This window comes from Apteryx rowi, unplaced genomic scaffold (genome assembly GCF_003343035.1).
Source record: "Apteryx rowi isolate R43461 unplaced genomic scaffold, aptRow1 scaffold_96, whole genome shotgun sequence".
Classification (NCBI taxonomy): domain Eukaryota; kingdom Metazoa; phylum Chordata; class Aves; order Apterygiformes; family Apterygidae; genus Apteryx; species Apteryx rowi.
In genome coordinates this window covers 2,341,879-2,369,855 of record NW_020451271.1, presented here as the reverse complement: position 1 = coordinate 2,369,855, position 27,977 = coordinate 2,341,879, and positions in this window count along the sequence as shown.

Here is a 27,977-nt window from a genome sequence, read left to right as displayed (position 1 = left end):
CAAAACGCGCCTGGATGCAATCCTGTGCAATGTGCTCTAGGTGACCCTGCTTGAGCAGGGGGGTTGGACTAGATGATCTCCAGAGGTCCCTTCCAACCTCAGCGATTCTGTGATTCTGTGAAACAACCAAAATCAATAACCAAAATATTCAGAGTAAGGACAAACGAAATATGATCACAAAGGATCATTGCAGGCCTGAATCAAAGCCTGCAACAAATGCAAACTGAAGTTGCCTTGAGACTTGAAAAGTATAGTTGCTTGTATTCCTCGCTTAAATAAAACTATTGCATGTGAGTTTATGTCTCACCAAAGATTTTTAGCAAATGACTCTGGACACTCTCACCTTCTAACTCTCCATAGAAACTATTCATATTTAGCCATTACCACACCCAGAGCTAAGAACAACTTGTGACTTTCAGTGACTCTGAGAAAATGGACACTTACAGCAGTATTTTTATTTTAAATGATCTTTTGTTCACTGAAGGTGAGACAAAGACAATCTACAGGAAACACTGCCTGGAAAAACAAGCTGGGCTGATATTTTTGAATGGTTTCCTCTGTCTTCCAATGGTTTTCTTGTGTTATATTTGATGATCTCATGCTAAACTACCTCTCTCTTTCCTTTATTTTCTTAAACATTCATTCTTCTTCCTTCCAGCTCACCCTCAGAAAACACCTCACATTTCAGCATTCTGCAGTTTTCCTTCTTCTTCATGAGGATCAAACACCATCTATCCCCACTAGCTATTTGTACAACTCCCATCAGCAAGATTCAGACTGATGACTGAAAAGCTCTGAATTCTATTGCCAATTCCCTGAATTATCCAGTGCCAGCTCCTTTCTTTCACTAACTTTGCATCTGTCTATGCACAAGTCTATAATTTTATGACTGCAGACAGGCCCAGACATGGAAGAAATAGGAAATAATGAAAAAGTAGATCCAGAGAATCTAAAGAATATCTATAAAGGTATGATGTTGCAAACTGTTTACACTAGTTTCTGGTAAAAAAATGGATTATTTTTTCTTAGGACAGCATTGTGATAAATTAAATCTGTTAATATGTGAATACTCATATCACATTCTTATAAGATTAAATTGTCACTTGCAAAGTGATGTTGACCCTTTTTATTTTATGCTGTCACGGAGACTTAAGTACAGGCTGCAATGCTTTAAATTCCAGCTTCTAGTTTGGGAAAATACCAGCAAAGAGAAAAATAGAGTTTAATAAGACTGCAGATACAGTGACTCAAGCACACAGGTAAACTGTGCCATTCCATCTGCACTCTACTGTCCTTGCCAGGCTGCTTGGCAGGGGAAAGGAACGGACGGGATCCTGCTGTCCAAGCATTGCAGAAGACATGAATCTTGTCAGTTTTGAATTGGATTCCCTGCCAGTTATCAAGCAAGCAGCCAGCAAACTGCAGCATACTATACAGCTATGTGCACACCAGCGTTTACGTGTCCCACTGCCCTCCCCTGGATAGCATTTGTTAAGGCATTTCTATGGTCTCCCTTTTTCTAGGTATCAGAGACCRTAACCAACTAACAGGACTGTGTGTATTTACACCAGCTGAAATGCAAGCTGATTTTTACATATGGCATAGCTTAGAGCAGCGTTAGTATGTGGCTCAATATGAAATCTTTCTCTGGACGAGCACATAGGAACTATAGGCTGATTTCACCAAAGGCTCAGTTCTTGCATAGGTTGCTTTTTGTTGGCATTACTTAAAGGGATGTAATTCTGGCATTATCAATTGTATTCTCAATGGTTTTAATGCCTTAAAAGAGACTTTATCACTGAAAGGGTATGCTTTCCATTAGCCAGTACTGCAGTCATACCCAAAGCATACTCTGCTGGGTAACAGGAAAAAACTCTTCAAGCAAAGCCTTCTGCATTACAAACTCAACAGAAAACAATACTTTTTTTTGGAGAAAATTCAAATATTACAGCTAGTAAACATATGTTATTTGCTTCCTTCCTTTAAGCATCCTGATTTCCTAAAGTATCTCCCTTTCTTCTCTCCTCTGTCTGAGTTTCTTATACTCCTTCTCCTCTATTACCAATTTTGTTCTACTTTTCATCCCATCCACAGCAATTTCTTCCAGTCAAGATATGAATCAATAACTAGAGCTTATCAAAATGATAGGAAAATGTATTTAAAGAAAAAGACAAGATAAATATCTGTCAGACGTCATTTACAGATTATATTCAGCCAGTTTCATCAACTTTCAATCAATGATCCACAAGCATAAGATTTTTCATGTAAGTTTATCTTAAGGTGGAGAAAAGCAGTAAGGCCTGAACTATAAGTTTTACAACCTCCAGTGAAGCCAATTAGAGCAGCTACAGGTATGGATTCTCTGGGACGTCTCCATAGGAGGCCATGAAAAGCTTAGTTTTGCTCATAGAGCTGATCAGAGGAGTCCTCTCCTGTCAGATGGATTTAGCCAGGGCTTTGTGATCTCCAGGACCGCTACTGAAATGGTCAGGGGCTAGGTAAYTCAGACCTTGGCAACCCTACAGCTGGTTCAGGAGGCTGTGTGGGGCAAGTTCAGCAGTGCTGGCTGTTGGCAGCATTTTACCCTAGTGCTTGTCCCTATCGCTCACTCCACATAGGATGCTGTGTTTACTTAATACATGAAGCACCATCTTCAAGGTCATTTATAAGAGTGACCAAGGGCAACTGAAAGCTTTGACGTGTGACCAAGTTAAAACAGCTTACCAGGCTACTGCTCTTTGACCAAGCTGTTGTAACCATCAGTAGATGACTACGGGCATACTGTTAGCCTATACCAGGCGTCTAGTGCTGTGACTTAATTTAAGCCTTTCAATTTAAACTTAATTGAAAGAGGTTAGTGCTAAGCCATATTATTTCACAACTGGAACAGGCTGAGAATGGAAAATTACTACAGCTCAGCAGATGGGCAGCAACTTAGTAAACCCTGATAATTCGGTTTTGTTCTCAACTCTATCTGGTCCAATGAACATCATGACTTCACGCGACAGCTACCTTCCACTAGACCTAGGAAACCGCTGCAGTGCGAAAATGTTTATGAGGAAAGCTGGACCACTAATTGTGTATGCACCTGCAGTCTGATCCTACAGGACTTCAAAATGGTAGGACCTTACTAAAACAAGGTACAATTCCAACTTCTGACACCAAGGACTTTCCACATATCTTGAAGCAGACAGTTAAAACAGACAGTGCCATAAACTGTTAAGGAAAGCTGAGCCCAGGTACCCCTCTGAATCCTGTCAAAAATCTAGGTTGCGGCTCTGGGCACTTTTACTTTCTTTTTAGTAAAACTAGTGGCATTATTCAGTGTAGAGGCACAAACATTTCTGAGGTAGATGGATTTGCTGCTTTCTGGTTGCAGTTTGAGGCTATATTATTATGATGCTGCAATATGAGCAATCATTTAATTCCTGGGCTTTTGTCCTGTATTCACATGAAACATCAAAGCAAGCTCAATGTCATTTTAAAGATCGTAATCTAAGCTAGAAGATTTAAAATGATGCCCAAGTTGACCTCACATGCCRAGTAGATAGGGAGAAAGTGTGATTTAATCGGCTGGCAGATTTTTRAAATATTTGTTCAGTACTTTTCTTTTTTCCTAATCAAATTTACCACTAGCAGGGGAATTAGAGTAAAAACCATCTGTACAGATGTATATCTTGCTTATCCGTATTTTCATGAAAAGGGACTCTGATAGCAGACTTCAGATTTTGGAAAAATCCATAAGGATATTGAAGAAATCAAATAATAATAAAAAAGACCCTACTATCATTACCCTGTTAGTTAGGTAACAAAATCATTGTGTGAGCCAAATGGGACTGTTGGCACAGAGACACATCAGAGCTCCTCCCAGAAGAGAGGACATCCTGGTTCAGGAAGCAATTCGGAGAGGAAGTTGGGCTTGCCAATGTTTCTCCTGTCTTCCTCAGAGCAAAACTGCGGTGCATCATTAGCGCCGTGGGCAGGGGATGAGCTGCATGCCTTCTTCCTACCAACAGCCGATAGATATGGCTCTTTGGTCAGCCATTTTCCACAGGCTGTCATTTTTTCTAGGGACTGTGACCATTTGGAGTAGCCTGACATGAAGGTCACATGAGGAAACAGAACAGTGCATTTGAATTTTGTGTCTAGCTGGGTATCATTAGCAACTGCAGGGATCTTTTTGCCTTTTAAGTGAAATACAGTGAAATCATCCCAGTGGAAGTTATATACACAATACTTGGGTGTGATACTGAAAAATAGGCACTAGGGAAGCCTTCTGCTCTACTGCACTGTCAGAAAAGTCATGGGTAAGCTAGGAAACACTACTACTTCTCAACTCCTGGCTGCTCTCTCAGTCTTGGAAAAAAAAATGGAGGAAAAAACACATAGACCTTTCACTGCACTCTTAAAATGCATACACTTCCTTTCTGATAATGCAGCTGGTGGGCAAGATTGACAAGATGTTTTTAAATAGGAAGCAAAAGCAGGCTTCAAAGAGTCTCCAATATTTTTTAACTAATAAGGGATCCATAGGAGCCAATTAAATTATAGCCATTCCAAATAGACAAGATAGCTTTGCTCTTTTTCCCCTGCTACATAGAAGAGTCTATTTGCCACTTACTCCAAAAAGAAATGATCTGTGCCTTTTCAAATCACTTTGCTTTCCACAGTCATAATTAAGTGACAGCTAAGAAGTGAAGAAAACTTTTCATTTTTTTAAGTTTAAGCTTTTGTTATCCAGAAAATGTTTTCGTTGGTGTTTTTAAAGAACTAGAGGGCCACATCAAAACAACTAGGAACAGAGCAATCCTGGCTGTCCATAAAAAAATAAGATGCATTTCTCTTTGTTTTAGAGAGTAGTTAAATATGTCCAGGTCCGATTCTTTGTGTTATTCGGTGTTTTTGCATGAAGTCAAGTAATTAAGAGAAAAAAATGTCAAACTTTGTGGGAAGTACAAATCTTCAGTTAAGGAAATCAAATTTGTGGCTCACTGCTGCTTGATGAGTGGAGGAAGCTGACATTTAATACAATGGTCCATCTACTCTATTAACTCCAAAACACTCTTAAAAAAAATAGATGTTGGTTTTAGTCTCTGCCACTCAAGTGAGAACACCAATCAAAAGGAACCAAGGATAAGAATTCTGCTGTAAATGACTAGCTTTTAGTGAAATTTTATACTCATTACAATAATATTCTCCCAAAGGTGGATTGTACCTAAAGCATGGTCCCACCCAGCTATGCAAACTGCTCAAGGTCCAGAACTGCTAAACTGTCTCTGTATGCTGTCAGTGGAGAAAGTTGTGACACCTTATTTAGACATCTATAGTAAYTGTCATAGCTATCTCGCTCCTACAAGAAGACAGGCATTGTCAGTTCTGAAGAACAGGCAGTCCAAGCTGATCCCCACTCTATAATTTGGGCAGCAAAGTCTGTCTTATGTGATACTGTGGACTTGTGCCTTTATTCCCAGTGCTGCTCAGTTCAAGAATTCAAGCTTATTAAGAAACTGGACTCTAAATTACTATTACCTTTATTTTTTAAATAAGGTACTAAGTTTTTGATCCATGTTTGGATTTATTCATTTTTTATTTTTTCTTGCTCTCCTCCATTGTCTCTAGATGTGTGCAACTGCAACATTGTTGTCCAGGTTCTGACACCTAAAAAGTAGGATTATTTTATGACCTCACCATTGGAGCTCTCTTGAGAAGTCCCAAAGACATCTATATCAAATTTTGCCAGGTAATGAATTCTAACCCGAATACAACATTTGATTAGTTGACCCCGGCTAGCTTACACCCCCCAACTCCAAAAGTCATTATTCACCTCCTGTCTTCAACTTTGTCTCCCAACCATGCAGCTACCCTGAGACCTTTTTGTTCCTTCTGCAGGTCTTCACTCTCTTCCTGGGCCTAAGTTGGCAACCGTGGAGGAGTTATTCCATGTTTATGTTATAATCTGTAATAGGAGAATTACTAAGTATGGTAAATACTGTAAGAATTGGGCTTTATAGGAGTTTGGGAATTGACACTTTCAAACTTGCTCACTACCCATAAATATGAAGTCTAATTTATTGACACTCAGATAACTTGATGCCTTTCCCACGTCATGTCCAGAAGACAGGCAGCTTAGGAAAAAGAGCTATGTAGCTCTGTGTTATGTATCTCTGCTCCAGTATATCAATACTCTTTAAACAGTAAGATATAATATATTCTATCAGTCAAATCAGTCTCCCCAACTTCCCTAGGCAGAGACAAGCCTTACCTGAATTCCTGAACAGGAGAGCTTTCACTCTTACTACCTTCAAATAAACAAATTCAGCCAATTCATTTTAATTGCCTTGAAGCCATTAGCTGTGCATCTCAGTACTGAAGTCAGGCATTTCTTCATCTCTGGGGTTACATTTTGGGCCCACTCTCATTCTCTGAGGGAATGATCATATCAGACACTGTTCCCATCCCTGTCTTTCAGCTTGGGAGCTTAGGAGCTACTGCTCTTTCCTCTACACTTATTTTTCTACAGTCTATGGGTCACTTAGTGACTTCTGCCTTCTCACCTTTTCCCCCCATACTCTGCTTTTTGGAAAAGAATGTCTTTGCACTTCAATTCTCACTAATAATTAAAGGCAGCAAAATCAGGCTACTTCCCCAGCCTTTTGTTAACCTGCTGTTGGATTCACTACTTTTCCTGGTCAGCCAAAAAGTTGCCAGGTTTGCATTGTATCCCATAAGTCAGAGGGCTTTTGTCTTAAAATATGAATCGTATGGGAGTTCTGTCTATCTCTGAGCATTTTACAAAATCATGAGCTGCTCTGCATTAGTAAAGTGACTATAGAGACAAAAAAATTACAAGCTCAATCCACAGCCCTGTGCATTAGAAAGGGACTTACATAAAAAGTGGAGTTTTTAGCTGCCRTGCTGGTGTTGTTTTGGATTCCATCAAAAAGCCCTGTCTGAGAAAGCTAGCAGAGATGGCTGTTGATTTTATTACAGGTCTGGTAATTTCAGAGATATGTACTGAGAACGTCCATGGTTTTAACTGCCATCTTTATTTACATAATTTTGTTCCTTTAGCATCTTCACATATATTAATAGCAACTTTGGCCTACACAAGTCACTACATATTTCACTAGTCTCCTTAATATATTGGACATACCACATGGTAACAACTATTTTTCCTGGTGTTTCATTGCCCTAGGATATAGTGTATCATCATGTGTGTGGGCACAGTAGAAAGCTGACTCAGATACCGCATCTTTTCTATTTCTCATTGTTTTCTCTTGGGAAGCTCCAGTAACTTCCTATGATTTCTTCTCTTCTCTTCTTATGATCCCTCCTGTGAGGAAAAACACCAGTATCAACGAGCAGGTATCCACTGAACTAGCTATTTACCATGAATGTCCTGTTTCTTTGCCRTTTCAGTAAAAGAGAAGGGGTAGATAGAAAAGGAAACTATGCCAACTTGAGTAAGATTCACAGCAAATCTCTTTAAAGAAGTAGCAAAGGCTCCTGACTGCAGAGGGACAGAATCTTTTTAGAAAACTGCTGCCAGACTGGCAGCGGAAAAGGTCCCTCTCACTTTCCCATATGCACACCCACAGCCCCAGAAGATCAGGTCCCTAAGCTGGTATATGCTTCTCCCCTTTAGGCCTCCACTTTTGGATGTGGCTTTAATCAGAGTCATTTAAAAATGGAAAATTAGTCATTTAGCTGCTAGAAATATCAGTGAGGCTTGAAAGGAATGGGAGAGTGAAGAGACTAAACCTCCTAGAAAGACCTGTGGACCTTCTTAGGGGGTAGCTTTTATACACTGCTTTCCTTATACTCTTGGAGTGGTTAGGATTTTCCATGTGAGTTTTTCATCTCTTTTCATTGGGAAAGACTAGACGAAATATTTTTTCCTGCCTCTTAGTTTTTTTCTTAGCTTGCTATGGGCTTGGTTATATGAATTCTGCAACAAGCTGACCTTCTGCTGCAAAAGCTTGCAATTCTGCAGAACTTTCAGAGTACAGACTGGATCTCCGGGGCTGCTTCATTACAGTTAGCAATAGAAGTTTTTAAGAATCTAAATGCTGAAAGTTCAACTGCAACCAGTGCACTTGCCYGCAGTTATTTTTGTATTAGATTATTTAAATCTAGTTCTTATGAAGATAACAAAAGCTCTTTGTGATAGGGATCATCTCCATTATAAGGCTTAGCAGTGAAGTAGTTAACCATGTTGATTTCTACACTGCTATATTTAAGTTTGAGTGTTAACATCCCTCTGAAACAAATAGGGCTGACGATTATTCTTTTCAGAACAAATTTTTCATGTTCTGCAGACTGAGATATTGTCTACATTAAGAACATTTGCACCATTATAACTACCCTAATTTTAGTCACATCAATCCCACTCCCTGATGTAGACGAATTGTACCTAACCACATCAGATAAAGCATTATTTTATGGCTGTGCAGGCTGCTCATATTAGGCATTTTCAACAAAGAACAATGGAGTTCCATTAGTGCAAATTTTCCCAAATGGGAAAAGATGATACTACATCACTTTGCACTAGCTTTGTATTTTAAAGACAGTATTTTGAACAATAAAGAGTTAAAACATTTCTAAAATAAAGGGGGGAAAAAAAAAGAAAAACCCTAAAACTCTCTATGTGACCAGGGCATTCCCAGTCCAAGCCTCTGTGATGCCTAAGTTCTGCTGCAAAGGGCTCTCTGCTTAAGAGCTGTGGGTGTGTGGTCAAAGGCTACATACACTAACTGTTTAGAGCAGGTCAATTATACATCTGACATTACAAACTACTGCCTTCTACATCACTAACCTAACGCTAAAGGAGGTTATGTTCCCTCGAGAAGGAACAGATATTTTCTGTTTGCACACTACCTAACACAGGAGGGTCAGCTACCACAACATAAATATTTAATCTTAATAACTAGGGAGGTAATATCAAGGGGATACATTAACATGATCYTCTCCAAAGCTTGTAGTGTATAAGCAACATCATTGTTTTCTTTTTTAAGAGGTAGGAGAACAGAAGTCAGATTTTCAAAATGTGGCATCAAAAGTTGACCAAAGTCTGTATTTCTGCCTCCATTAATGCTGTAGCTGAAGAGCCCATATTTTCAGTGTAAGGCATAACACGTGGAGATTTTTCCAGTTTAAGGAGTCTAACAATAAAAAAAGGGTTGTCAGCGGGAGAAATGGGGTTTTGCCTCTCTCTCCCTCCCCCACCCCTCCCTGTAACACAACGTATTTCTATCAGGAATAAAAATAAATAAATCCCCAGTTGTCTTGCTGTGCCCAATTAGTATTCCGTCCATGAATTGTCCCATCAGGGAAAAATGCCTCCCTCACACACGTGTTCAGGATAGCACTGATGGATCTGAGGGCCTCTCCAAACACAGTGACCATCTGCTAGGCAAAACATAGGGGTCTGACAAGCAGGAGCCATTCAGCCCTGTTGTTGGGCCACATTATTACATATTTGACAAGGGTAATGAGAGGCTGTCATTAACCTTACATGACAGTCTCCACAATGACACACACTAAAGCAAGAACAAAGAGCAGAACTCAGTAAAAAGGCACCTACTTCTCATTTAACCCCGGAATTGTCAGACACCATTACTGCTAATGGAGGTTGGCGGTCCTGGGGTTAATTTCCATTTCTGTGCTCTGCTTGTTCTCTTTCTGAAATGTACTCCTCATATGGTTAAGGAAGCAGTTTTATCAAGGCTATTGGGAAGGCAATGCATTATTTATCATAACACACTGAGATGTAAGAACAGAAAGGGTCTCCTGGAGGAATGAACAAACAGACATATTTCACGAACCTTTCTGATGGTCTGAAAAAACATATCTGAGCTCAATCTCTGATATTTAAGGTTATCATTGCCTAAGTGTGACATTTCTCTCATCTGCGTTTCCTGCCTGATTTCTGTCAAGCTTAAAATCACAAAACACTTTCTCAGTGTCCATGTCACAGGCACCTGGCTTTATAATGGCAGGAAAATCCTATTGAGAAAGTTAATCGGTCGCCTGACTTTCAGTTGAACAACAGATGTAGGGTGAGACAGTATTTACAATTTCAGGAAATAAGAGGTCATCTGAATATAAAATATCTGTCTCTCATGTAATGATATGGGTTACAGTCCTCCTGTAAGTAACAGTGATCTCGTAACAGAGCTGCTTACCAACTCAGCAAGTGAAAGAATACATTTATTTCCATGGTGACCTCTAGGCTGAACCTAGGACAAGGGACTCTAGGAATGAATGCAAGCACTTGTTCAGATGCTTTGGCATATTAGGGACAAATGATAGAAGTGAAAGTGAAGATTATGTCTCACTGCAGGAGATTCGGAGCTGGTACAGCTGGGCCTGAGCTCACAGGAGTCACAAGGTTCAGGAACAGCTAGAGCCAATGAGAAAATAGGACATCAGGTGGCGGGTAGCCGCAGTATGAGGATGCTCAGAGCCATCTGGGGGAGGGGATGCCATCTCTGTGAAGAAGCTCTCTATAAATAGCATACAAAAAGCAAATCACTTTCTTTCCACACAAAGAAACAAGTACAGCAGCACAAAGCTAGCCTTCCAAAGACACTGGTTAGGAGGCTGGAAATGAAACTGGTTGACAGATTATTTTCATGGAAAAGGTAGAAGGTAAAAACTGCAATTAGGAGACAAACTATGCTATTTGAGGAGCGAGTCCAAGCAAGATTGTTCTTTTTCTCCTGGCAGAGAATTAACAATCAACAAATGTTTACAAATGTGTTCAGTATTAGGAAACGAAGAATATGTTGTACAGGCATATTTCAGATTATGGATTGTTTTCCCAAATTCACTGTGATGGTCCTTTACAGTGTTGGATGCCAATGTCACATGCTACTGTTTCTGTTCTCTCATTGGGAGTGCCCTATTCCTGAGTTACTCCCAAGGGAGTCTGGGTTCTCGTTAAATAAGTCTTGTTGCCATTGAACCATACTTTTTTTTTTTTTAAATCTAGCCACCCAGAAATCATTTTCCATTAACAGCTGCATGGCCAAACCATTGTTTTACAAATATTCTCAAAGAGGTACTGAAAGGGAGGCAAAACACATGTGAAAATGCATTCTGCTTTGGAATCACAAAAATACCAGTGAAACATTTTTCCTCCTTTCCCCAGTCTGGTCCTACACATGCTTTCTGCTCCAGCTGCTGGCATCCAATGAGTAGTGGAAATACATAGCCCACCTGCCCCATCTCTTTATCAAGGATGAGAGTAACCCACTAGTGCTCCTCCCCAATAGATCTTTCTTGTCAGCTAGCACAGGCCTCCATTCATTAATTTCCCCCATAAATGTGCATGTCAAGCTATTAAGGATGACTGAAGCATTTGTGCTGCAGTACCATAAATATATGGTTTATACACAGCTCTCTCTCTTTCCATCTCCCTCTTACCCACCTCCAGCTCTTACCCACCTCCATCTATCCCTTCTTGTTGATTTCTCAATACTTAATCTGAAAAATTCTTGGCTTTAGATCAAGATAGAGTAACAGGGAAGTCTAATTTCATCATCTGAGTGTTAATAGACTGGTATGATCTCTAATAATGGTTGTAAAATTATATGTTTCAGGGCCCACTGAGGGCATGCCTTAACAAATATGACTGCTTCTTTCCATAATTTACAATGAGAATGAAGCCAAATTACCCTTGGTTAGGATTCAGTAGGCTGTTTAAGACTGGTGAAGATGGTCGCCTTTGTTTAGGTGAGACTCTGGCCATATGCCTATGAACAATGGGAGATGGCAGCCATTTGAAAGACAGTAATTTCTTGCTAGTTTTTCTGAATATTTTATGTGCTAACCTTGCAGTAGGAGAAAATGATTTATGAATATAGAAAGATCATCGCTCCTAAAGAAATCTTCAAATATAGCATATGCATAATATTCCAGTGACTCTTAATTCTGTGGAGAGTTTAAGAGTCTGTGTTATCAAGATCCCTCAGGACAACAAAAAAGATTTGATATTTCTTTCCTTAAAGGGAATTTTAAAAGGGTTCTTTAACTCTAATTAGTGAATTTACTTGGGAATTCTCAGAAATAGTACTCTGTACTCAAACAGGAAGAATACCTAACAATTTTCAAACAAAACAAAGTTGATTTCCTTTTTTAAATGCAAAATTCAGTCTTAACTAAAGGAGAGTATCTGATGACTGCTTATTAACATTTGTTGAGTTCCCTCAGTGTGTCTGATCTTTAACCTTTTATGAACGGGACATCACATTTACCTGTAAGACCTATCTCCTTACAAATTCACATTTTTAATTATTTATGGTTCCACTATCCTTGTGAGGTTATATAAACCTATTACATTTTCATTTTATACTATACTTAGCAATTAAATGTTCGTACCATTAATTGCCAGAACTACTCATTTCTTTTCCTGAAGATGAGAATAGTGGCTGCTCTGCTCCAACATTTTCAGTGACCCCATTTTCTATGACTTTTCAAGAGCTATACAGTGAGTAACATTTTTCCTGAGCTACGTTGTTAAATAAAGATCATCACTATATAAATGGTAACACTGTATTGTACTGCAGTCACTTAACATGTTTTGTAAAACCTACAATGAACCTGACATAGAACTAGTGAAGTTATAAATAATACCAGACTCTCTTACTTGAAAACAAAGAAGCAAAACTAATAAAATGCAGTTCTGTTGTGTTTTGCATAACATTCAAGAACAAAGAATCATTTTTATCAGCTGCCCAAGTGACTTTTATATGCCTAGGCTTGGACCCATGAATCTATTGTGTGGATCATTACATATGCAATAGATATAAAAGATTTGCAGTATAAGCCTGCCCTGCTCCTTTCAAGAAAAAATAATAATAAAGAAAAAAGAGGGAAAAAGAGGAAACAATTTATCAATGCAAACAGAAAGTTTTGCTATCTCAGAAGAAGGAATCTATATTCCTTGGAATACAGAAACATATAAAGTGGGTCATGTATTTTAATCAGGAGAGAGTTCATTCTACATGGTTAGCATATATTGGCAAGTTGTGCAAGTATAATGTTCTGCCTTTAATTTAGCCTCAAACACTATCACATGAGTCAGACTAAACTACATTTAATCAGATGCCTGATGAATTATGAATGGGTCTACCAAGCTATTGGGCCATTAAGCATTACATGAGACATAACTGCCCCAGATGCTTCATCTAGGGTAAACTTCCAACTTTCTAAAAGTTAGAAGACTTAATAACCTAAATGTTGATACCTTTAGAAGCACAAAAGACTCCAGAACTGAAAATCTGCTTGCATAAAGTTAAGACAGGAATTATAGGCTCGTAAGATGTAGAAAATACATATTTTAAAAATACACCTTTTTCATCATCTTCAACAGAAGTACTATAACCATTATCTAAATAACCAGATTCCTATCAAATGAGTCAAACTACATTATACAAAACCAAAACAGAAACAGTACAGCAATTATACAGTTTTCCCTGTAAGTATACGGTTTTACCTATATTCATCAGCAAATTTATTACAAATTTAAGTTACTAGAAATCTTTCCCTCCTTTCTTCTTGCTTCTGCTTTTTGCTTTAGCTCTGCATATCCCACTCTCCCTGTCCAGCCCATATCATTATTTGACTATTTGCATTCCCAATGAAAAATAAGAGGAGCAGGTAACCCCCTTCACTAAGGTTGCCTCTCTGAGGAAATGGCAGACATCTTTAACTCAGACTTATTTCCATATAAAGTCATGAAAAATGGCATCCATTCTGAGCCAAGGATTCTAAGACAAGACAGTAAAGCAGCACAGGGATTCTGCCAGGCACTATTAAAAGATTAGTAAAATAATCCTATCACTAAAATCACATGATTTTCAGTATCAAAAGTGGTCAGCATTGTGGATTTTTAAAGTCATGTTTTAAATTCCCACCCACTGCTGTTGCAAACAATGACTGCAATGTGGAGGAACTTGTCTCACTGACCCAGTGTCAGGACACTCTTTCATCAAAGTATAGTGTAAGCAGTCCAGAATTTAAGCAGTATTTCTGCCATTCCTCTCATGGTCCACAAAGGACGATTAGCTTTTTATAGCAAATAGCTGCTGGCTGCATTTCCACTGCATCCAGTTTCTCCATCTACATTGCTGGAGGGAAGGCAGCCCTGCATAAGACCTAAGTACACGCAATAAGGCAAACCAGTATGGCAAGATTACTTGCTCATTATGGTCCTATAGGTAATATTCAGAGATGTAAATACTGAATATCCAGAGAGTGAAGGAGTACCTGAATTCCAGGCTGTGAAGGTGGAAAAGAAGGTAGGGGCCCCAGCAACTGACTGGAGAAGAGCTGTGCCTTATGCTTTATGACTATTGTATGCTGCTGCTGGACATTTTCCCTTGCGGAGGAACTTACTGGAGGCTTCTCTCTTATATGTCATGTCACTGAAACTGTCTTGGTTCCCACGAGCTGCACTGAAAGCCTCAGTAGAAAGCATTCCATCTTTCCATTTACTTCCCCTACTTCTCATCATGGGTCCACCTGTTAGTCCACAGTTACATATTTCCTTTCCCTCACAGAGGCCTACAACAGTATGCTCCCTTTCCAAACACCTATAGGTGTGGTACTTGTAACAGCTCTTCATAGTTTCTCTCGGTGTGGTCATATCTGCTCTGATCCTTCTGATTCTCACCACAGCTGCCTGTGTTGGTGGCCTCTCAGTCATCAGGTGCTGCTGACTCTCAGCCCACTGCTAGCCTGAAGTTCAGAATAACACATGACTTCTCCCCACCCAGGCAGCAGAGTGCAAGGACACATATGCTCCATGCTGTCTCTGAGTGGTGCAGGAACACCTGACACAGCACAAGCCCACCCAGAAATTCTCCTGCTGTAGAAAGACAATCAACAACCTGATCTATTGAGCTCTGAGACTGTTTCACGGTAGGCCTGCTCTCCGGCATTATCCACCAGAGTCAAGGTTTTAAAGCATTGTGATCTTTTAGTTATCAAAAGCAATGATCTATATTATATGTAAGTTATTCAGCTGGAAACTATATCAAGGAAAGAAAAATGTTCAAGAATACAGGCTCGATAAAATGTTCTGTGAACTTCTACATTATACTTACAGCAAACAAATGTGTTCAAATTATCAGAGCTCAAAACAGGGCTGCAATCTCCTCCCTCAGGGTACTGCTGAACTAGATGGCTTATTTGTGCCCTGTCTGAGTTTTTGTCCTTTCTAAAAACAACAAAGTACTCTAGGGACTCATTCAGCTGCCAATAAATGCTGGAACTTCCAAAGACGAGCAAGTGTAATTCTGATCATGTTTATGCTTCTGAAGCAATTTGTTGTCCTTTGTGGCAGGTCTCTTTGGGCACAGAGGATTCTTCAGTCCTTTATAGACCTCCAAACTGTTCTGGGATGTACTTCATCATGAAATGAGGAGAAATATGAAACATGGCCTGTCCTTTTTAGGAATCAAGATCAAATTACTGCAGTGGTCAAATAGGAAGACACCTCTCTCCTGTCTCTTTTCTTAAGTTTAGCTCTGTCCCTAACATTTCCTTTCACTGTCAGTCAGAGATCTCATTTCTACCCTACACACCCCATCCATACTGCATTTTCATAATGTTGGATAGCGCTTATGTATCTTTCTACCTGGACAATATCTTGAAAGATTCCTAGGACCACCTAAGTAGGGGTATGTGCTACTAGCTGAGCAAATCTGTGGCTTCACTAGCAAGGGACTGCTCTCCAAAAAAAATTTAGACCTTGAGAAAGGAGCAAGTGTCTGTATTGTATTTCCTGTCTAGCTACAAAAAGAAAGTTAACCCTTTACATTCGGGATCACAGGTGTGAACTGTTAAAGCTATTCTCATAAACCTAATGCCTGTTCACACTTTGAAATAGTGAATTATCAGAAATTCTGTTGCTTTAAACAGGAGAGCCTATGTTCTATCCCTGCTCTACCACCATTTCATAAAAGACTGTCACAGTAAGGCAAATGAAGCCTAATCTTTTCCCCAAGGGCCATTCTGATACTGTGAAATAAATGCTGAGACTACAAAGGACCATCACAACTGTCAGGAATTTCTTTTGACTCAGGCCTCCTGTAGCAGTCTTCTTATTTCAGTGTCCCTCCTTCCTTCTTCACCTTGTCAGAAAAATCATTCTGAGGATAAGTGTTCAAGACACAATATGGACATAAGTACCAAAACAAGGATTTGGATAGGACTGAGTGCCTACACTGAAAATTGCTATCCAGAAAGGCTCTGCTCACCTACATTTTCCCTCACTGGAGACCTACACATTTGACATTCACCACCCTCAGGTCTATGCATTCCTCTACAGTCTCAGTCTGGGGACCTGGAAGCCATCTCTCGCTGCCTCAGTTCTGAAGGATTCAGAAGGTTGACATACTGCTGCCCAGACTACCTTTCACAGAGACTCAATCCAGTATCTATTTTCAAAGCACACTTAATTGGTATATAATTGGGCTCAGTATAGCAAAGAGTTACAGCTGGTTATTTTAAGAAGATGTGGAAGTAGTACCTGGCCTTTGTGAAAAAGCCTAGTGGGTTGAATGCTGACTCAGCAAAAGTAAAAGCAGGGTTCAATTACTTTGTCAGTCCCAGGGGACAGGAACTTGCACTCCTGACTTTCAGAAGTCTTCCTGAACTTACACCAATGAAGTGGTGAAAGCATTTACCATGCTCATCTTATTTAACTTGTCCCACCATTCAGCAAAGAATGCAAGATCACTGGGTCATGCTCTGGCAAAACAAATTTTCTGAGCTCTGTTCTTATAGCTGTTTTTACTTCAAACTTACTTTTGGCTTGTGGGTAGAAACCTTTACTCATGGACAAAGATCATGGTAGTCTTTCATTTTAGCAACTAAACAAAATCTTAGCACACACAGAAAGGTCTGGTACCTTCATTCCTTACCTTTTATTGCATGTTTGTATGTTTCTTTCTGCCAGTAAAGCCCTGAAAAGAGAAGACGGTTGTAATCAGATCATTGGCTAAAACAACTGATCAATAGCAACTGCATATGCTGCAAAGAGCCTTTAATGGCTCTTAATCCCCATTAGGCTGAGCTGGAGGAAGTTGAAGGGGAAACTGCATCACATTTCAACCATTTATAGCAGCATCCTGGTACTTGAGCGGCTCTCAGGGAACGGGAGCATTTGTTCAGAGGTGCTCTGGGACAACCATCAATAGGATAGGAAACTATTGCATCATTATTATCCAGGAAATGCTTTGGGGACCCTCCAGGGACTTGACTCTAAGGCTTATAATTTTTTAACAAGAATTTATGTTGGGTCAACCAGCAGAGCATTAACATATGAAGTTTTTTCTGTCACCTGTAATTAAACATATTTTGGGATATATTTGACATGATTTATAGAATCAAAAAGGCCAGCTTTAATAATGCATGCCACCATACTGTCTTTAGGAGTATCTCCTTCCAAACCATGATTCCATGATTCATCTTCCTGACATGTTTCAGTGTAGCCACGTAATGACAAAAGTTTCAATATATTCTTGTTTGTTTCTGCACTAAACCAAATAACGAATCTACACTAAGCTTTCATTATGCTTATAGGTGGCTTGAGAACAAGCAGAATTATTTTAAATTGCATGTACTTATTTCTCATATGTCACTCCTCTGAGCTGGAAGAATTCTATATGCATGCTCTTCAGCCTATACATTTGTGACACAAAGAGGAAAGACTAAAATTAAAAATAAAGACCTGAAAATTGTACCATTCAGTCCAAAGAAACTAGATGTTATCACAGGATTCARCACCAAAAATTTAATGAATCCAGCACTGAGTGTGTCCAGTGTTGTATCTTGCTCTTGCACAATGCCGACTTTGAGAAACATCAAGCCTTTGAAAACCAAATTAAGATGAAAGCTGTTTAACCTTAACTGTGTGCTGTGGGCAATAGCCCTTGGGAATGATCTGTTTTTATTCCAGCTGCATTTACTTTGGTAAGTGGGGGGAGCTAGAGAAGCTTGGCAAGGCTACAACTGAGATATAAGGTTAAAGAAACTGCTCCACAGGCCAGGGGTCTGAGCATCTCTTCCCTGTGCACATACTTCATACGTACTGAAAGACATTCAGCAAAGCTTATTTCACTGATGAGATCCAGGGCTGTATTAACAGCTGTTTCTCCTTACCAGGGGAATTGTTAGTACCAAGTGGACTCTGGGAATGTCTGTGGGTTTTTTGATGGATGGGAGGAAGTCTAGTGTTAAATGACATCTTTTGTAAAACAGTGTGGGGATTTTGAAAAGGGRAGGAGGGAGGGACCATAAAGCAGCAGAATGGTGTTTTCTAGCACAGTCTGTTTGAGGCTATGGTAGAGACAGCTACAACTCCCTTGGTCCAGCTAATCTTTTTTTTTTTTTTTTTTAAAGAGCTCTGTCTCATGTAGGAGAATGCACCTGTGCTCTCAGTGCTCTGTACTGGCTGAATGTTGCAAGTATTGGGTATAGCTTAAAGATGGCAGTAATGAAATAGCAGCCAACTTCCTCGCTCTCAGAGGTCTGAGTTTTGCTGATCTTCACCTTCTAGAAGGGCACAAGAAATGAAGAAGCAGCTTTACATCAACAAAACTCGGCTGACACATAGTACTACCATGCAGAAAATTGATTGCTATGTGTTGACGAACAGTGTGATGATGCAGGCTAACCTCACACAAAGTGGCTTCCAAATTTCTTATCTAACCAGGCTTCCTATTCACTTCAGTGAAGCTTTTTTTATGGGACCATTTTGTACACCAGCCTGAGAAGTATGTGTATGTGTACTTAACTATTCCCACAACTGCCAGACATCTATCGTATTTTCATCTGTATAAACTCTGTTTCACCTGATAAGACAAAGTTGTTTTTCAGTGGGATAACCCACACCACAGTTTTGTGGGTGATATTTCCACACCTCCCCTTCCTCATGAGTCCCTGTAGTCTCCTCTCATGGGCTTCTCCCCACAGCATGCCATCCTGAGCCAGAGCTCCACTGCTCCCTCTGGCACTCCACAGGTATCGCCAGTGATGTGTGTGGGTTAACCTGATGGCTTCTCTACAGCTCCTAGTACTTTTAAAAACACGTGGGTTATCTGAGGCAGGAGCTATAAGAAGGAAAATACAACTCATTAATCATACCTTAACTCATTATAACCTAGCTTTAAGACTCTCCATCACTTCCTTGTGAATCTATTTCACAGGTGGAAGGATACTTCCCCTTCATAACTCCAGTCTATTACTCAGCAATATAACCAGACAGCTATCATCTTGGAGAGGAACTTACACAGGATTGTTAAAGAACCTGTACTTTTCCTTGCTTCTTTAATAGCTTATACAAAAGGGCCTAAAAATAGAGGAGACATGCATTTCTTTGCTTATTTGTAGGCACAGGAATATTAATATTTTCAACCCTTAGTTTTAAGGGATTAGTATGGTCTCTTGGTAAAACTTGGCCATCATGCCACTTTTTTTCTGAGCAGTTACACAAACAGTCGCTTTTTTAAAAAAAGAGATTGTGGAAAGCCATCATTCTCGAGTGAGTCATGGGAAGCCATCCTGCTGTTCTCCTGCACTTTCCACCTAAGTATCCTATCAAAGTCTTATGAAGTCAGTGAAAATACTTCTTTAGTGGACATTGGTTCAAACCCAGATGACGGGCTTCAAAATTTCTCCTTTAATGATTGGACTGTATTTCTTTGCTTTCACCATGCTGAGATTCAGAGACTGAGGATTTCAGTGCTCCTAAGGGTTGTACTGACAGTTTTACCATTAAGACTGAACTACTGAATTTTGTTGAGCTGAGCCTTATTCCTAAGGCTTTTGTGTGCCATTAAAACTTCTGAGGGTTAAATAGCAGCTGCAGTTATATCAAGAGATAACAGAAAAACATCAGCCTCTGGAACCAATGAGGTTATCCCATGCTACCGTATTGGAGTTTGCTCCATAGCTGTCTCATGAAGTCCTATGCCTTCCTAAAACGATACATAACTGGTATTCAAGACACATGCTTTCTATTGGCAAATGGGGATAAAGCATAGCAGCATTCTTGAAGAATGCTGATTTTTAGTGKTTTTCAATTTTGCATCTTCAAAATGACATTGCTTTGTGAGAGACTTAAAAATCTGGAAGGAGGTTTTCAGACGAGAATGAAACAGTATCGCTGATCCTTCTCTATTCTATCTCCTTCAAAATAAATGCTTACACTCAAAAATCAGTACAATGCCAACTCTCTTTCTAACAGTTTTTTTATAACATCCTGCTTTGTGGAAATATTTTGAAAAGTTTATTATTATTTCCATGTTATATTTTATAGTAGACTAATCAAAACAGTTAGCTTTCTAATAAATAAGCCTGAATAAAAACACACATCTGTCAGAAAAGACCACTAATCCACAGTATTAGTTGCAGTGTTACGTACCAAGAGTTAAAGCTAGCTGATACACTAATTCTGTCAAGGTAAAACAAATTTGTCTGTTTAGATAAATCGCATATTCCTAATTGTTTGAGTTCCTCTGGTACTTGCATATAAGGGATAAAAAACCACCCACCTTTCCTCCCTGTTTGTAGAATATAGGGCTTTATTTGTTTAAATGATGTAACCACCAGTAGGTATATGGTGTATGTATAAGATGGCTGGGGTCATACATCCAGTGTAAGGACGTATGAAGACACAACCTTCAGTTTTCTTAACTCAGCCCGCGCTCCCGAGGGAGGACGCAACTCTCCAGAACTGGGGCTGCAGGAAAAGCCTGAGGCACCTGGCCAAGGCTGGGGCAGGGGAGATGGGCTCCTCGCCTGCAGCAGGTGAGTGCTGGCAGAGGGTCTGTGTCATGCAAAGGAGCTGTGGGAGGTCAGCAGACTTCCCAGCATCAGAGGTGACAAGAGAGAGATCAACCAGATCTTCTCTGAGTCCTGCAGTGACAAGAGCCCGAAACCCCAGCAGCACCCATGGAGGGGCAGGCAGAATCTCATGGATGAGTCTCCCAGCTCAGGGGGCTGGGAAAGGGAGACTCCCATGGTGGCGAAGGCTGGAAGCTGGTGACTTCTGGCAGCAGGTGGGTGAAATCCCACTCTGCTGGCAGACCAGTGACWGCAGAGTAGGGTGACTGCCCTGGCTGCAGATGGGGCTGGGAACTCTGTCAGATGAAGCATTGGAGCCAGCTGAGCCCAAGCCTTGTGGCAGCAGCGGGAGGAAGTGGTGGGGGATACCAGGGGGCTCCCTGCTGCAGGGGACGGAGGCCCCCTCTGCCAACCCAACCTGCTGTCTGGGGAGGTTTGCTGCTTGCCAAATCCACAACATTGCTCATAGGCTGCCAGGGCTCATCTGGCCTTTGGACTATTACCTCTTGCTGCTCTTCCATGTGGGCACCAACAATAAGTACCAAGGAGACCTGGGGCATGTCAAGTGTGATTGTGTGGCTCTGGGGGCAAGGACCAAGGGCTTGAGGACCCAGGTGGTGTTTCCTCAGTCCTGCCAGTGAGAGAGAAAGGCTTGGAGAGGAGTGGCAGGTCAATAAATGTTTGTGCAGCTAGTGTTGACAACACGGATTCGACTTTTACAACCATGGGACTCTTTGAGTATCAAGGACTGCCAGGAAGAGATAGGATCCACCTGACCAAGTGAAGCAAAGCTTCTTTTCCAACAGGCTGGCCAAACCRATGAAGTACAGACTGGATAAAAGGTCAGTGAGGTGAACTGAAAACTGGCTGAACTGCCAGGCTCAGAGGGTTGTGATCAGCAGGATGAAGTCCACCAGAGACCAGTCTCTAATGGTGTTTTCCAGGGATCAACACTGGGCCCAATCCTGTTTAACAGCTTCATTAATATCCTGGTTGATGGGGCAGACTGCACCTTCAGCAAGGCTGGAGATGATACAAAACCAGAAAGAGTAGCTGATACACCAGATGGTTGTGATGCCTCTCAGAGGGACATCAATGGGCTGGAGAAACAGGCAGAGAGGAATTTCATGAAGTTCAGCAAAGGGTGTGCAAAGTCCTGCCCCTGGGGAGGAATAACCCCAGGCACCAGCAGAGGCTAGGGGCTGACTGGCTGGAAAGCAACTTGGCAGGAAAAGACCTGGGAGTCCTGSTGGCAACAAGCTGCTCATGAGCCAGCAATGCTGCCGTGCAGCAAAGGCAGCCAACAGCCTCCTGGGCTGCATTTGAAAAAGTGTTGCTAGCAGGTGGAGGGCAGTGGTTCTTCCACTCTATTCGGCATTGGTGAGACACGTCTGGAGTGCTGTGTCCAGTTCTGCATTCCCCAGTACAAGATTTACATAATCCTTTGTGGATTTACTGCAGATAGGCCAGTGAAGGGCCACTAAAATGATTAAGAGATTGGATCATCTGACATTTAAGGAAAGGCTGAGAAAGTTGGGACTGTTCAGTCTTGAGAAGAGAAGATTTGGAGGGAAACTTATTAATGTATATAAATACCTGATGGAGAGGATTAAAGAAGACAGAGCCAGACTCTTCTCAGTGGTACCCACTGAAATGAAAAGAGGCCATGGGCACAAACTGAAATAGAGAAAATTCCATTTAAATATATGAATAACTTTTTTACTGTGGGGTGATCAAACACTGGAACAGGTTGTCCAGAGAGACTGTGGAGTTTCCAACTTGGAAATATTCAAAACCCAACTGGACAACGCAATCAACCTGCTCTAGGTGACCCTGCTTTGAGTAGGGGCGTTGGGTTAGATGATTTCCAGAGTTGCCTTCCAACCTCAACCACTCTGTGATTCTGTGATTGATCAGTGGTGGGGTCAGGAATCATTCTCTGTCTTCTGGCAGGAAAGGTCACAGGAACTGGAGCTGTATTGTAGCTGTGTCTAATCTGGCAGACASAGGAGGTCTTCCTGGATCCCAGTTCTGGCAACAGCTTGGGAGAGGGAATGCTCCATCCTTCCCCAGTCAAGATCTGATCACACACCAGCCTGTCTCTCCTGGACCCTCTGCCTTAATTTCTGCTGGGAGGGGACCACAGTGCACCATAGCCAGGGCTCTGATCCGTCTGATCTGAGAAAATTCTCCCCTTGTGCACTAATGATCTCATTCTCCTTCTAAAACGAGTCTTTTTCGGGGGGGGGGCCTCATTTTCTTTCCCAATCCAATATCATTTCCACAGAAGTCCTAGCTGGAGGGGCAATCTCTATGCAGCTTTTGTTCATCCTGTGGAGGAATAGACAAGGCTGAGACTCTAAGCTGAGTCCAGCACAGGCAGGATATCACCAGGCTGAAGTACCTACAGCAACCAGTAAGCTGACAAGCTGTAGTGTTTTTTAGCAGATGTGGCTTTCATGGGATGTGTGGCTTCATTCCCAAGTATAATGAGTTGCAAACGCATACCCGGGAATGCTGGTTTTGTTCAAAAAGTGTCTCCTCAGTTAATATACAATATGTGCACTGGATGAATGTGCACTTCCATTCCCACAATGCAGTGAGAGATCACAGACATGAGCTGTCACACATTACTAGGCTGATACTGGTATTTTGGCTGTTCATATCATTGCTGCCTCTTCCTCTTCTGAACAATACAGCTAAAAAGCTAATGATCAGACACCAGATTAAAGCATGCCTCTTCTAGCTCAAGAAGAAGTGCAGTTTCACGCTGTCTTTAAAGGGATATACTCTGTCTCAGGTTCAAAGAAATGGAATGTACTTATACTGTCTGTGCAAGAGGCTGCAAATGAAGTCATATATGCACCAAAATGCAGATGAGTAATTGAACACATCAGATACAGCTCTTCTATTTACTATAAGGAAGGAGGAGAACAGAGGGGACAGTAAACTCAAGTATTGGGAGCTCCAGAATGGATTATATGGCATCAAGAGAGTGTTTAAGGAGAAAGAGTCTTCCCTCAAGACATCTCAAAGGCAAGAATCAAGGAATAGATACCAAAGAGGTAGCAGGATAAGGCAAATTCACTAACTAAACAAGAACATGTTATTAGGGCAAATAAACAGCACACTTTCAGACAGATATGCTCCAATCATATACAATTCTTCTGCAAACTTCATCTTACAGCATTAATGTATGAATGACAAGTCTCACAAGCATCAAAGCTGGTATGTACAAAGTAAATTAAGTTGCTAATATGGAGCATATGAAACATGATGGAAGGTTTGTTATCAGAACAATGTTGATGAGAACAGTGTCTGAACAGTGTCACATATGTACACACTGGAATCAGTATCCAAAGAGGTGTGAAAATACCAGAATAGCAACTTTAAGGAAAGTTATTTCTTTCTTCCTTAAGTTTGGGGTCCAAGAAGCTCATGTGCTGAGCAGGAATTCCCACTAGTGAAAGCATGCCACTAGCTGCAGCCTCCATCTTAATGAACAGTAATTTTGTCTGAGGCACTGGCAATAAAGGGAGACAAGAGTGTGATCATAAACTTGTTTCAGTGCTGCCATTAGTGTTCAAATATTGAATTTTTTATTAGGTTTTGTAAGCTGATAATGAGAAAAGACAGAATTAGACTTGCAGTCTTTGACACAAGCTGCCATACATCTGCTGCCACTACAAATTGCAAAATCATGCGCCTGTTCAAGGTGCTGCAAGGATCAAAGTGGGTGCAGGTTTCTTGTCAGAACAGCTCCTTAAAATCAGCTCCTTAAGGAAGTTCCTCCTACTGTGTCCTTTCTTTCAACTATATTTCACATCTGCTACTGCTGGTTGACACATTTTAGAGGTGGCTAGTGGACTCCAAATCAGATTAAGAGGTCTCCCAGCTACAGCTGAGGATGGGGAAGGAGGAAGAAACAGGAAGGTCTACATTTAAATTAGCAGTTCAGGGATACTAAATGACACTGACAGTTCAATGCTTGAAGACAATTGTGCTTTGTTATCTGAAGCTCCTGCTGATTCTGAGAGAGGGAAAGGAAAAATGGGCTTGATGTGATTGCCTAAGAGGACATTTTCTTTTTTCTTTTCTTTTTTTTTAACTTGGGACAGTGTTATTTAAAAAAAATACTACTTGGATGTTAAGTTTGCAAGGTGAAGAACTCAAAATTAGGAAAGGCCTCAAGCTATGTCTGTAGGTAACCTACAACCTGCCCATGGCACATATGCATTATGAGAGTGTATTTAATTGTATGACTTAAATTATATGCATGGTATATCATGTTTATTTGTAATAGTCCTGCCTCATGCAATTTAAAGTTTCATCCTAAGGATGAATCAAAGGACAGTTATGCATAGGACTCCCATGTCTGGCTGGTTGCTGAAAAAGGGATGTATGTATTGAAAAAGGACGAAAATTTCCAGAAAAGAGGCAGGCTTCCTATTGTCCTGAAGCTCTGAATTTTTTCTCTGTCTAGGTCATAGAGTTTCTGTGTAGTACTGATCGTACCATTTAAGCAAACTCTTTCTCTGTGATCACTACTGTCTCATTTTCTGGGTGCCCAATCTGAAAGAGCTGGAGTATCAAACCCTCATAATTGCAAAAGTTTGATACGAACTGTGCTCTGAATGCATAAAAGCAGTAGAATGCCCAGAAAAACTAGGCACTAGAATTGTAAATTATCCTCCAAAAATGATCTGACATAGGGSAATCTTGGCTTTAGTCTCAGTGTCTCTGCTCCCAATTTGTAAAAAAAAGAGATAACGTCCTGTTACTTCACTGGTGTGTTGTATAAATAAATTCAGTAATATCTGCAAAGAATGAAGACACAGTGATAAAACTCAGAAAAAAAGACCATGAAAAGTGAATACATTTGTGTTCAGTGCAGCTTTTGGTTGTGAAGCATTGTGATGCATGGGACCACTCATCAGAAGAGCAAGAAGAATTGTTGTGGATCATGTGAACTAAAGACTTTATCATAATGCATAAGCACAATTCAGAGATAAGACATGGTAAGATAATTTTAACTCTGATGCTTCCTGGCTATGGAACTTAATCATTCTTTCAGGTAAGATTTTCTGTTTTGTTTAGAAACCTGTATATACATGAAAATTTCTGAAGTTTCCACATGGACAGCTATAGCCAGCTCTGTCAATCCCCATTACATGGGTGAGGAACTGAAACTAAGCCATAYGCCTCTAGTAAAAGAAAAATGTTCTAAGGAATTCTAAAAATTCTAAAATTCTTTTGCAGTCAATCAAATTCCTAAATTATCCAGGTTAAGGCAACATTCAGAGGAACAACTTTTCTGGATTCTCAAATATCAGCTACAGAAAACACAGTCTGGCCAGCCACAGTTTTCTGGGATATTATGCTCTTCTTTTTTCATGGTACTCTTCTCAGGTCTTTTATATCTTATAGGTTGAATATATAGCCAAGTTACTACACATGAGTTAGAAGGTCTTAGTGCTAAGTACAACCACTGGACCATGAGGTCCCAAGAAGACAAGGTGACCAGAGAGTATAACACCCATTCCGTCTGTTCCACTAGCTGCTCTCTGAAGTCAGGTCAAGTCTCAGTGCTTATTTTCAAAGCCTTTAATAGACTTCACCAAAATTTGTTCTTAAAAAAAGTCTTTGCTTTTGGGAGTCCTTGGCCATACTCTGGATTGTCTTGTGAAGAATTCCATGATCATATGCATAGGAAAAAGGACTCAGCAGATGGTTGAAAAGTCAGAAATGCATTCTGTTGGAAGGCATGCAAACTTCTCTTTTATACAACTACCTTGATTCAGTTTGTCTGCAAAACTGCTACATCATTACGACTCCTGTTAAAAGCAAGTGCATTTGAAAGTATGTAGCTAATCGGCACTATGAGAAAAATTATGGAATTTGTAAATGGCACGATCATAACACAGCAACAAGTTGAATACCAGAGTGATGGGCAATGTCTCAACACACCAGAATTAAAGAGATCAGACAAGAATGAAACACAACACATATGACCCAGGCTAAGGAAGAAAGGGGCTACCATGCCTCACCTGAGACCATTCAGAACAGATCTCATTGTGTTTGGTCCTTAAGTAATAGTATGGTGGATAGAGAGAAGCTTCAGAGCCTTGATATAAATAAATAAATTGTAAACAAGATTGTTTTTCCTTCAAGCGGAGAACTACCTCCTCCAGCTCATCTCAAAAGGTGACAGATCTCTGTTTTAGGGTTTCTTACAGTCTTTGCCATTAGACAGAAAACGTATATGATTAATATAAATATATAAAACAACACTCTTGGTTTGGTTTGGGGTTTATTTTCTCTTTTGTGGACTCACCTATGCACCTGATGATTCTTTACAGAGGTTTTTACTTGATATTCTGTTTCCTCTCCTGAAGTTGAGGCATATACAGTACCTGTTTCATTAGTGTCATTTGGCTTTTCATTAGACAAGGAAAATGAGCCTCTACAGCATTCAAGGAACAGACCAATAAAGATATATTACTGTCACTTTACTCAATAAGAGCAGATGGGTCATAATAGTATGTCTGATACCGGTACGTTTGCGGAGTCATTTTTTCTTATCAGCCAGTTAATAAAATGAATTTCTATCATAGTATCTTTAAAATATAATACTCTCACAACTGTCTTTAAAGACCTATTTTGAACCAAATATGTTATCTATCAAAATATTCATTAAAATTAGGTGCAGGCCTACAGGAAGAGACAGATTAAATCATTGAGGCATCTGGGCCTCTTATTCCTCTAATGTGACCTCATTATATCGTAATTTGTTATTGCAGAAATTTAATTTTCTGATGCCATGGAATTATTGAGGGTCTTCCCATTTCCAGCATTTTCACTCTACTTAGTTGTAAACTTCTAGATCATTTGGTATTTGATACTGATTGGCTTCAAGATTGGATAGGAAATGGATACGCTGTAAATGAGGAAGCACTTAATGAGGAAAAGGTGATCATATCATATTGACTACTCTCTGAGATAAGAGATAGATAAATGAATAACAGTTTCACCTCAAACATCTTCAACTTCTTGCTGACACATTTATTAACTCTAGTCAGGGGAAACTACCTCATTGCCTCAGTATCAAGTGAAGAGGAAGA